The sequence below is a fragment of the Nycticebus coucang genome, chromosome 1 (genome assembly GCF_027406575.1).
Source record: "Nycticebus coucang isolate mNycCou1 chromosome 1, mNycCou1.pri, whole genome shotgun sequence".
NCBI classification, from domain to species: Eukaryota; Metazoa; Chordata; class Mammalia; order Primates; family Lorisidae; genus Nycticebus; species Nycticebus coucang.
In genome coordinates, this window is record NC_069780.1 from 186,934,129 (window position 1) to 186,947,275 (window position 13,147).

At 43.2% G+C, this 13,147-nt stretch overlaps 1 protein-coding gene across 3 annotated transcripts in view; it reads left to right on the forward strand.

Annotated features, from left to right (window-relative positions):
• Window positions 1-13,147, forward strand: part of CTNND2 (catenin delta 2) — a 943,962-nt gene that overhangs the window by 492,512 nt on the left and 438,303 nt on the right. The gene's annotated exons all lie outside the window — the stretch shown is intronic.

Below are 13,147 nucleotides of genomic sequence, written 5' to 3' on the forward strand. Positions count from 1 at the left end.
GAAGTGACATAGGTTTCAGTAGTAGTGGGAAACTCACCAATAATCAATTTCCTTCAATTATTACTCTTGCATTTGGCTTGAACTTCATTATATCTTGTCTAAATTAGTCTTTGGGAAAAGTAGAGGACTCCTCCTTACCTATCATTGGATTCACATAAATTCCAGCTATGGGGACAAAGTAACTGAAATTGAAGTCCTTGAATTTCTACCTGCTGTATTATAGGGAGCCAGGGCCTGGGCTGGGGAAAAGCAGCCTGCTTTTCTCTGCCAATTCCGAGGAGGTGACATTTTCTGTGTCCATGAAAGACCAGGATGAGCTGGTGATTCTCTGCTGTTAGCACCATATGCTCAGCTTGAACAAGGCACCAAGATTGAAAGACTAATGTTTTGTTCCCTGAAACACCTGACAACCAATCCGGATTTATTGTTGCTTTTTTCTCCTTATAGAAGTATTTGGGTGATTGTGTCGTTCTAGTAACAGATGCTGTGCTCATATGCTTCCTTTCTTGACACAAATAGATGACTGTGAAGATAAATAGGATTAAAAAAAAAAAAGGAACTTGTTGCATGCGCGAGGCAGGTGGCCAAGTGCTTTCTTAATTCAGCACAGGAATTGCCCCTGAGGACTGGCCTGGCACAGCAGGACCCAGGCTGGGATTCCACTGCCCACACTGTTATGCTGGGTATGTTTACCGAAATGAAAATATTCTCCCACCAACTGCTGCTCTCTCTTCAATGAAGTTTTAGAGGGTGACAATCATTAGTGCCACCTCAGTACCAGTACCAAGATATCCATGATGCAGGGACTCAGGAGTAGCAATTTGGTTGGACAGGGGGCTAGGAAACAGGTGCAGAAACTTTGTTTATATAATTTTGTAAACTATGTTACTAGATCATGGGGGGGATGGGTGGAGTTTGTGGGAGAGTCCAGGACACCCTTCTTGGCTACCCCAGACCCTGGAGAGAAGAGGAAACAGGCCCAGCAAGTTCAGAGAGCTTAGTAAAGGCCAATCCTTTCTTCTATTTCCTTCATTAAGGAAATCAAGAGTCTTAGCTTCCAGCTCTTTCTGCCATGGGTTACATGTGGCAGACTTTTGCATTTCCACAATATCATTCCAGTAAAAATAGGGAATATGTCCACAAGAATGAAGATAATTGGGTCTGGTGGAGAGGTTGGAGAGTGGGAATAGAGCGGAAAAGAACCCAGCATCTCCTTATTTCATTGAATCTGGGAAGGAGTTTTAAAAGTAAATACATTGTGAAAATAGCTTGTGTTGCACTTAAGTTTCATAAAATCATGTATCCCATTTAGAAATTAGCAACCTATGGCCCAGGAATGGTGTGGGAGACAGACTTGATACCCTGGAAAGCTCATGAATATTGGCCCCTTCAGACTGCACCCTGATGCTGTGGACCTGACAGGCATTGTAGAGTTTGTAACCACCTGGTTTGCTCCTTGAAAGAGCACAGTTAAGTCAAGATTGAAAACCAGCTTTTGGAATTGCAGGGTTGTGATTTTGGAGATTTGTCACTGATAATGAAGCATGAAATCAAGATAGATAGGGATTTTTATGAATCCATCCATTCATTCATTCCATTATTTTTAAGCACCTCTTATGTTCCACCCCTGATATTGTTTCCTGGCCTTATTTCAAATGGAAAAGCAGAGAATTATCAAAATACTTTTGATAAGGGAGCAAGAGGAGGCTGTGATTAGAAGGTGATTTTTAAATCCTTCCAGAAGGAGGTAAGTAAGAAAGGTGTAGATGTCTGGGCAAGGGTCCTCTGAGCGGAAGGAGAAGCAAGTGGAAAGGCTCGCAAAGGGGCCCGTGTCTGATGTGTGCGCAAGAGCAAGGAGGCGGGGATGTCAGAGCAAACCAGGGCAAAGACATGCTATGGGGTCAGGGGGGTGGCCGGCAAGGTGGGACTAGAAAGCTAGGCCAGGGAGGACCTGCAGGTCTTGAAGGGGGCTTAAGGATGCTGGCTTTGCTAAACCCACAGGAGCCATTGAGGATTTGAGCAGAGGAATGAGAGGGTCACTGTGGCTGCTGTGTGGAGAATAAACTGTCTGGATTTAGGACAAAAGCAAGAGTATCAGTTGGGATGTGATCGAAGTAAGCTAAGCAAGTGGTGATTATAGTGTGGGACAAAATGGGGACATTAGAAGTTATGGAAAGCAGGGTCAATCTGGGCATGGATAGATGGTGGAGCTGATGGGATTTTCTCACGGACTAGTGATGACGGTAAGACAAAGAGGACTCGAGGATGCCAGCTCAGCACCAGAAGAACAGAGTTGCTGCTGACTGAGATGGGGTAGGCTGCAGAGGGAACTCAGGTCGGGGGTACTGCTGGAAATACAAAGATCTTGGCTTCGAACATCAGAAGTGGGGGGCACTTGGGAAGGAAACAGCCATGTTTTCCACTAGATCATCCTAATGGCCAAGCTTGAGAATGTCTGGTGAAAGATTTCAAAGTTTTACCTCTCTGGAAAATGCCACAGTTCAGATTAAAGCTAGAAAAGTATAATTTTTCAGATATTGTTTCATATCATTAATAATGATTGTTTAATATCATGCTAACTTTGGCTGTTCAAGGAGGACATCTGACATTTTTGCATCAGAAACAAAGCAGGCTTATTAAGGCCCCAGACATTCATGTTTCCCTGTTGGGTGTGTGCAGGTGAGCGAGGTATAATCCCTGCTGTCACGAGACACAGTTTCAGCACAGATGCAAGAATGGGTAAGTTTAAACCCAGTGTGGGGTGAGATAGGAGCTAGTGACTGTGGGAGCACTCTAGGGGAGCCTCTCACAGCGGGGTTCAGTGTGTGCCCCACATGCTTTCTGGATGAGGGGCCCCAGCGCTGAGCTGGAGAGGAAGAATGGAGAGAAATGGTAGCTGGACAAAGTCTCAGAGTTGAGACAGGGCATGGAAGGAGGAAGAAGAGGAAGATCACTGTTTCTTGAGCAATGACTGAGTGATGGGGGGTGGTGAGAAATGCAGGACCAGAGGGGACATAAGGCATTTGGGTTCCTCGGTTAAGGGCTTAGAACTTCATCTTCCTAGTAGTTGACTGACACAGTCATATATGCACATTAGAAACTTTGTTTGAGGAACCCTGTGGAGGATGGATCTTCAAAGAGAATATGGGCAGGGAAACATTTAGGAAACTGGTGACAATCCTTCCCCGTTCCCAGGCCGGTTGTTAGAGCTCCCTCTTATTTGTTTTGAAATGGGACCGTTTGAACATTATCACTTATAAATGGTAGAGAAATAAAGTAGGCTAAATAAATGACATGTCTACTTTTTCCATTTTTCCCCGGCCTAATATGTTGCTTAATTTGATGTCTTTATAAATTAATAGTTAAATATAGCCATCTTAACAAATGAGTATTTACTGAATATTCATGGAAAATAAAAGTAAGTTAAAACATATTTCAATATAAAACATTGTATCTTTTTTTTTTTTTTTTATTGTTGTTGGGGATTCATTGAGGGTACAATAAGCCAGGTTACACTGATTGCAATTGTTAGGTAAAGTCCCTCTTGCAATCATGTCTTGCCCCCATAAAGTGTGACACACACCAAGGCCCCACCCACCTCCCTCCCTCTCTCTTTCTGCTTCCCCCCCATAACCATAATTGTCATTAATTGTCCTCATATCAAAATTGAGTACATAGGATTCAACGCTTCTCCATTCTTGTGATGCTTTACTAAGAATAATGTCTTCCACGTCCATCCAGGTTAATACGAAGGATGTAAAGTCTCCATTTTTTTTAATGGCTGAATAGTATTCCATGGTATACATATATCACAGCTCGTTAATCCATTCCTGGGTTGGTGGGCATTTAGGCTAAAACATTGTATCTTTTTAATAGCTATTCTAGGCATGCCAAACACTTTGCAAACTGTATCTCATGTAATCTTTAGCAACTTAATAAGGTAGGTAAACCGTTAGCCCCATTCTTCAGATTCGGAAAACGAGGCTTAACAATGATGAGTTCCTGTCTAGAAGTGACGGGAATGTGATCTGAGGCTGGATCACTTTGAGTTCAGACTTTTATCGTCTTAAACATACAGAACACATGACGGGGGTCATTTTGTTGTTGTTGTTGTTGTTGTTAGTGAAGAAAACCATCAAGGATGTAGAAATGCAATGTAAGTTTTCAGCTGACTTAACTGACTAGTGATTCTGAAGAAAGCAGAAATATCTCAGACACTCCTGATGAATCTGTGGCTGTGACTTCACCATACCAATTTTTGTTTGCTTTTATAAAGAACATAACACGATCCTTTCCCTTTGTGGGTTTTGAGCTAAATTAATCCTATTTAGAAAAGAAATCTGAGTTGTAAACATGTATTAAAGTTAAGTCAAACATCAGAAGCTTATTTTGAGGTAAAAATGACATGAATGATATGAGGATTCTTACCAAAGGTTGCAACCAAAATTGGCCTAATATGGAGAGGAATTTGGACAAAGCACGTCAACTTGCATACCTGCCAAATGAACGCAAAACTCAGTATTTGAGTGGATTATGCACTGTCGGTGCTAAACTCTGACTCGTTGGAGGTTTCAGATGCATTTCCTGCCTTGACAAGGCGTCCAGGTGCACCTGGGAAGAACCTAATCCTCAATGAAAGCTTCGCAGTCTCTGCTGTCAGGTTCCCAAGAGACATGGCGTCTGCTCAGGTAATGAGCGAGTGTGTTTCACTCTCAGTGCCTGAGATCGTGTCAGAATCCCACACCATCTCTGGCTTCCACTGCTCCTGCACGTTCACAGCCATACACTGGTCCCTCTCTGCCGGCCGACGGGCACTTGAACAGTTTCTATGCATATTCTGCTCACGCTCATGCTAGGCAGTCCCACCATTACTTAAATTAAAAAAAAAAGAAAGAAAAGAAAATCCCCCAAATAAGTTTGATAATTAGAATGAGGAAATTCCCCCCACATCCTCTCTCTCTTACAAAAATAGCAAACCTGTAGCCAGTGCTTACTCTTCTTCTCTTAAAGAAATTGCACAAACCATCAGAAAGAGGGAGACTTCTGTTGTGGATGTGGTTAGGTTAGATCAAGTTCATTTTACAAAGACCTATGGGTGGTAGGTTCCTGGGGCTGCTCTCCACCCACCTGCTCCTTCTGCAGGAAGACTGGCCGGCCCATGCACCTCGCCCCCTTTGTCATCTCTGACGTGACAGGGCAGGTGTGGGAGTTGTGTGCTGAACAATGAAGAGAAGTCCAAGGAAGCAAAACCTCCGCCAGCTTCTTCTCCAAATACGATAAATTACCAAGGATTACTGAGGAATTGGAGAGCATTAGCAGCATGAAAAAGAGAGACTGAAATAGAAAAATAAACCGTCTCTCAGAAGAAACAGAGAATTTGTGGAATAAAAGAGATTAAAGGAAACAAGCAAAAACTTTAGGTTCCGTATGGAGAAGGCTTTAGAAAGATCTCCTGTTCGTTAAATGAAACTGCAGAACACGTGAAAGGATCAAAGAACAAGTCTTTCTGGACTGTAAACACAAAACTGCCGAAACTAAAACTCTGATAGAATGACTGGGAAATAGTTAATGAACTCATACAGAAGGTAGAACATGTTGGGAAAGAGACAGAAGATGAGAGAATAATTCAATAAAAGCCACAGAGGACATGTCCAGGACATGTGTTATATTTTTTCAGTCTCAGTGGAGAGAAGCCAGTTAGCAAAGAAGTCATAAAGAAAAACTCCTTAGAGCAGCGGGAATTTATAGGGAATATCCAGCACTTAGAATAGAAAATATTCTGTATTCTACAACATGAAATTTCAAAGCACGAGATGAAAGAAGACCTGAGGCCTCTGGAGGGAAACACAACAAACTCCACCAGCTTAGCGCGAGCAAGGCTGGGTCAGGGAGAACAAGGGACACGCTCTCCAAGTTCTGAGGGAAAATAATTTTCAACCTGACATCTACCCATAGATGAAATATCCTCTCTCCAGGGAGAATGAAATTTTTTTCAGATTTGCAAGTGTACTTAGGAAATCTATCTCCTGTGTACCACGTCCTACGAAGTTACGGTACTTAGAAGATGTATCCCAGCTAAATAAGGGCAAAAACAAAAGGAAAAAATGGAATGCAGGAAACGGCATATACTGAATGGAGGGCAATGAAGAGCAGTCTCAGAAAAACTGTCATCTACCAGGCTAGCGAGCTGGGAAGGCTGGGACCACACAAGGATGTGGACACTCACGAATTCTGGTGTACATCCAAAGAGTCTGGGTAATTTCAGTATCTAAGGGCAAAAAAGTAAAAGGATGATGAGTCTAGTCACAGATGAGAATGGAAGAGTTGTTGCGTTTCACTGAGTCCAAGCAGAGCAGAAGACCGAGGGGCTTCCCAGCCGTGGGTGGGTGCCAGCTCTGTGAGCTTGGACTGTTTGGTTCAACTCAAAACGTATTTCCCAAGCACCCATTTGGGGCCAGGCACCCTCCAAGTGACTTGACACTCGTTAGTGAACAACAGAGGCCAAGTTAGTCCTCTTGGAGCTACTGTTCCAATAGGGATGAGATGTCGGATGGTAAGAAGACCAGTGGGAAGAAAGATGGAGGGAATCGGGGTGTCAGAGGGCAAGGGTGGCTGGAAGGGCACTCAGAGATACGATGCCTTTTGAGGAAAAGAGGGTGGAAAGTGTGAGATTGTCAGAAAGAGTGTCCCAGGCAGAGGGAACAGCCAGGACAGGGGCTCTGAGGTGAAGTCATGTGCAGCCTGTTTGGGAAACAAAATGAGGCTTCTCTGGGGTTGTTTGCTTATTTTATAGTGGGGTAACAATACTGCAGCAATATGAGAGTCATTACATAGATCGCATTTCACTTGGGCATTTATTGGAATGCCCATATCTTAAAGGGGACCAAATAAATTATACCTCTTATTACTATGGAGGAGCATCATGGCAGCCAGGCTCTCCTGGAAATTCAAATGTAAATAAGATCAAACTCAGGAATGAAAGGGTCTCCTCTGATTGGAAGGAAGGAAGGAAAGCAGTTTGCAATTCACTGGTAATACAGTGTAGTTGTGACATGGGCTACAGTGGAGAGTCCAGGCCACGGAGGGTCAGGGAAGAGTCACAGGGAGAGGCAGCATTTGAGGTTGGGTTTAACAGAGCACACTTGTGACAGGTGCATTAGAGGGAGGGACGCAGAACAAGGGAGGGTCACCTGCCTCTGGTGAATGACGTCCCAGGTGCTATGAATTTTGGCAGGTTTAAGATAGAGCTGGGAGCATTGGGATACACATGAGATTAGGACTGAATCTAAAGTGAAATTGTGATCCAAACCGCCTCTGAGGAGGTACGGTGACATTCTAGAGGTACTGGGACAGGTTTCTCAAGGAGAGATCTTTATCCCACTTTTTTTTTTTAAGTAGGGGCTCATAAGATTATTTTAGAAAGAATAAATTATTTTAAAGCCCATATGAACTTCTTTTCACCTGGGGTTAAAGAGCCTCACAAATATATGGGTGAATGTTTGAGACGTCAGAGACTGGAGGTGAGGGACCACTGTGCAAGAAGTTAGAACAGTAATGGATGGACACGGGGCCAGTTCTGGGACCCACAACCAAACCAAGTAGTTGAGAAATGGGAACAGCCCTGTGGTTTGCTACTACTGAACTCTGAGAACCTGCCTTGTTTTCTTTAGCTACCAGTCAGGTGCCTGGCTGGTAGAAACCAGATTCTACTGGAAAGCTGCTGTTAGTTACAATCTAGAATCACAGGAGGAAATGACAGGGTTCAGGGGGTGAAAGACGGAGACACACACTGTCCTGCTTTTGTTGGCTTCGTCGATGGGTCCCCAGTACAGAGCAGCGAGGTCTGGCTCAGGTTCATCCCAGTCTCCAGGACCATTTGCTTCTGACTTTAGAGTCAGTGGAGCACTGAGGATGAGCTGTTCCCGGGCCTCTCATCAGGGATGACTCATATGTGTAAGCAACAGTTCAATGAAGGTAGTTAACTAATGTCTCTGCCTTAATAAAGATAGTGCTTTTTAAATATTTTCTTTTTACCTAAGCCACGGGGATTATGTAGAGACCAACTGTTTTAGATGTATAAGTAACCTTAAATAATTAATAATTTAAAACCTTTCTAAATGAAGTTAATTTACAACAAACCCTGCATCAGAATCCCTCCTACCAGTGTGAATTTTGTAATTTTAAAAAGTTTGTCCTGGGCGGCACCTGTGGCTCAGTGAGTAGGGTGCCGGCCTCATATGCTGAGGGTGGCGGGTTCGGACCCAGCCCCGGCCAAACTGCAACAGAAAAATAGCCGGGCGTTGTGGCGGGCGCCTGTAGTCCCAGCTGCTCGGGAGGCTGAGGCAAGAGAATCGCGTAAGCCCAAGAATTAGAGGTTGCTGTGAGCCATGTGACGCCACGGCACACTACCCGAGGGCAGTACAGTGAGACTCTGTCTCTACAAAAAAAAAAAAAAAAAGTTTGTCCTATATTTAGTCCATAATAAACAGAATATATAATACAGGGTGGCCACCCTGTATAATATAATGAATATATAGTATGTCTAATGCAGTGTTTTACATTTTTTATAATCTATATTTATTACATATTACAGAGAATACATATACCATAAATATACAATTTCTGCATGTTATATATTCTAACCTATGAGAAAATATGACTGTATACATACATACCTATATATATTTATACATATACACAGGTCTATATGTGTATTATAGTCACACACGCTTCTATACATGTATTATATATACACACATATTTGTATATAGAAAGCATTGCAGTCACTGTGGGTTAACCAAGGTGAATTATCTAAAATCTGTAAGGGCTAACCCAAATTATATGTACCATTGTACTATGTGTCACCAAAGCACTGACTTTGATACAGAATATCAGAGACACAATATTTGAATAATGGGCATGTGGGCTCCTTGAGGGCAGCTGCTAGGAACTTCACGAGTTTCGGAACTCTCCACCATGGCTTCCCTAGTAGACATTCAACAGTCGAGAGGGGGTGAACCCTTTATATTCCATTGATAACCAAAAGACATTGTTAGTTCAGAGCAAAGTGTGAATACAAGGAAAACACCAGATTCTCCCCAAAGTTTGCAAAATTTGTGAAACTACCAATAGTTAACAGAAAAACTTGGTTCATTGTGTATCACAAACCTGTGAGAAAAAATCCCTAATCCCTTGCCTTTGCGTTTCCCAGCTCTTTGCAAAGTGGCTTTCTGTTTTTCCTGAGTCTCAGATGCAGCACGAACAGAGACCTGGAGAGCAGTAGGCTCCCTGCAGAACTGCAGCCCCCTGTGTGAAGGAGCCTTGGAAGAGATCATAAAACCAGACCAGGCCTGTTCTGTGGTCTGCCAGGTCTCTACCTACAGATTCATGTGAACCTAAAGAAAACCATTAATGATTGGAACAAAACAAATTTCTGCTTGCTATGTAAATGTCTTCAAAGACATTTGACAGCATTGATTTTTCCTGTTTGGCCTCCTAGATGACATCTGGGCCCACAGGTGTCATGTCATTGCAATGAGGGACCCACCCTGATACTTGAATACACCTGCGTTTGCCAAAGTTCCTAACTTTAGCCTTACGTCTCTATGTGGGGACTGGCAATGTGGTAACAAACTCAAAACCCCCCATAGAAGATAATCTGCTGTTTTAATCTTTCATGTAGAAAAGGGAAGTCAGTGTTTATTTCTCTTAAGAATAAAAATATACAGAGAAAGAAAAGAGAGAGAGGTATTATTCAAGTCTTAAGCTCAGCTGTTGAGAAGCAGATGAAGCCACAGTCTTCTCCATGGCTGAGCCAGTGCCTTAGTTGCTTTGGAAGCTATGATAGAATATCATAACTGTATAGCTTATAAACAACAGAAATTTATTTCTTATAGTTCTGGAGGCTGGAAAATCTAAGACCAAGGTGCTGGCAGATTCAGTATTGAGGGCCCACTTTCTGGTTCATGGATGGTGAAATCCTTGCTGTGTCCTCACATAGTGGAAAAAGTGAAGGCTCTTCAGTGCTCTCTTTTAGAAGGGCACTAATTCCATTCCTGAGGGCTCCACCCTCATGACCTAATCACTTAAGAAAGGTCTCACCTTCTAATATCATCACATTGGGGGTAGTTTTCAGCATGAATTTGGGAGGAGGCACAAATACTCAGATGGCGATAGTCAGCTTGTTGTGTCCACGTGTTTCTACATGGACACAGACAGGCCCCTCCACTGTAGCCTTTTGCAAACATGTAGTATTTACTCTGTACTGAAAGAGTCAACACAAATCAACTTTCTGTACTAGAAAAGCATTGCTCACATCTCTAAGATGTGAAACCAATTAATGGTTAAGTAGTATCTCCCTGGGATAAAGACATTTGAAAAGAGGTAGGAGAATCAGTGTAACCTGGCTTATTGTACCCTCAATGAATCCCCAACAATAAAAAAAAAAAAAAAAAAAAAAGAAAAGAGGTAGGAGAATTTTCCTGTGCTTTAATTTCAACAATTGGATAGTATATTTTAGGAAAGTAATGTTTTAATGAATGTAACTGGTATTCAAATGATATGTATATACCACTAAGTAATTGTAGTTTAAAAATAAATGTGCATATACACATATTAATGATTACAAAAGGAAAAGAATCAAGGGAAAATGTTAATCCTATTCAGAACTGTTCAGTACCACAGCACAATTCCTCTCTTCTAGAACTCTTTTTGTGCATGCTGAATATTATGTCCAGTGAAATAGTAACAATTAATAAAATGTTGCTGTCAGGGAGTGAGCACAGGGAATGACTGGCCTGTGAGGCGGCTGGCTGTCTTCTCCATATAAACCATGAGTGTTAACGGTGTCTTCATCATCTGGGATTAGCACAAAGGCCACTCTGTGAATGTTGGCAAAACACATAAAGCAGGAGAAAATGATATAGGGAGAATGCATTGTATGTTTGCATTTAGAAGCTAAATGTCTGATTTCTGAAGGGGAATTCACGTAGCCTACCCAGGATACATCCAACACAACTTTGAATAAAAAGGCCTGTGTTTAGGATGCTGAATACAAAGCATCTTAGTTCCCATGTTTAAAAAAAAAAATATATTTAAACCAGTTTATGAAGACAACTGCATGTTTAAGACAACTTTTGTCTGGTAAAACCCTTCTTCTTATCCAGACATTGAGAATTTCATCTGTGACCTTAGATGGGCAGAAGTCACATCATCCAAAATGAACACTGAGTGTTAGTTCCCACCACAGTCAGCTCTTGGGGAAGCAGAATGAAGATAACTGGTCCCCTTCAAGCCTCAGCCCACAGGTCTGGCCTGCTTTGCATCTCACGATGACAAAGAAGATAGGGGAGGAGCATCTTGTCTGAATTCCTTCCGTAGAAATATCCATAATTATCCATAATAATGACTTCTGGAAGCCGGATTCCAGATGCACTGTTTGAGCTTTGCACTAAAGGGGTATTGAGAAGCCGCTGTTGGGAAATAAAATGTCATTGAATTTTATCCCCCTTGTTGATAAAGAAGAGGATCTGTATGTATATGGCCATAAAAACTCCAACGACTGATTAATAAAGTGCCGAATCATAGATTGCTTTGCATCAGCAGTTACTTAGGATAATCAGAAGGTAGAGGTGAGCCAAACTCCCGGCCCACTCCCCCCAGCACCACTGCCAAGAGCTACTCCCAGGGAGGGGACGTGATTTGAAGCTTATTTTAAATGCAATTAAGTGTATCTCCTTTTACATGTGCGTGCCAGAGGACTTTAGACTTTAATAATCACAAGGCTAAATCGAATTATGTTGCCGTTCGGTATAAAGATAACAATCCAAAATTCACCCTTACCTCAATTTCTTATGTTACTTTGTCTCAGCTGAGCAGTGTTTGGGGTGCTTGGGTGGCATCCTTCTTAGAGTCCTTTCGCCAGGTTCAACCTGGACTGTCTCTCACTTGAACGCTAGTAGTTCCATTCAAGTTCTTTTTAGCAACAGGTCAGAGGACACACGTGAGTTTCACCGCACGAATCTCCACCCTTAGCAGACTTTACACCTTATGCTGCCCAAAAGCCTTTTCCAGAGGCGTCCAGAAGGGAAGGCAGCAGGGAGTGTCCTGCAGTCTGTGCCTGGCCAGGGATTGCCCAGCAAGAGGCTAATTGCAGCAGCGTGTAGTGCTGGGAGCAGAAGCCATCCTCTACTTTCTCTTCTCTCACCAGATTACTGCCTTCTTGCAAACTTCAGAAACTAAACCTCCCTATACGGGGAAGTTCCTCCCTTCCCCTACATTCAGGAATGGATGTTTCTGGGGATTTTCTGCAGTTCCAGCTTTCATGAGCCTGCTGAGGACCAAACCTTGTCACTTTCTTCTTAAGATCCTACATCTATGCCCAAAATCTACTAGCTTCAGCCCTAACCATTCAGAACTAGGCTGCTTCTTAGAGGCCCCAGGAGAGTGAACATTGCTTGGGCTGATCCCCTGAATTCCTAGACTGGAGTGGGGCCACAGTGTCAGTGCTCTTTATGAGGTCTTCCAGCTGAAGGCCACACATGTCCTGCCGGGGTTGAGAAGCACCGTGGATGTGTGTGCTGTGGCAATGCAAGGAAACCCAGAAACCTGGGGCCCAGAGTCAACCGAGAAACACCATCATCTCAGCAAAAATCTTCCAGACCACCCACATCTAAAAAGTCCATCCTGTAGACAGAAAGGTACTTTTTTCTTTTTCCCTTTAGAAATGACTTTGGCCCCAGCTAACCTGCTCAGTGAGGCCTGTGTGACCTTCCTGGAGTGGGGCTCAACTACCTGGAGTTTAGTTAGTCCTTCTGCAGTCCCCAATAGAATGCCCAGCTGTCACTGTGGCCTGTGCTGTGTCTGGGCTGGTGTGTACCTGGTGAGCTACCTACGTGGCTAGCATCTAACTACACCCTTGACCCGTGCCTTAGTTGAGGCCACTCACGTTTGCTTAATAAGAGGGAAGCCAGGGTGTGGATATGTCTGTCTCCAGGGCTCCTAACAACCAGATACATATTCACAGCTACACCAGTAGCTTCTGGCTTCTCAAAGGGTGATCCACGAGCCAGGAGCACCAGCTCTGCCTGAGAGCTGGCTGGAAACGCAGAACCTCAGGCCCCTTCCTCAAACCCACTAAATCAGAACC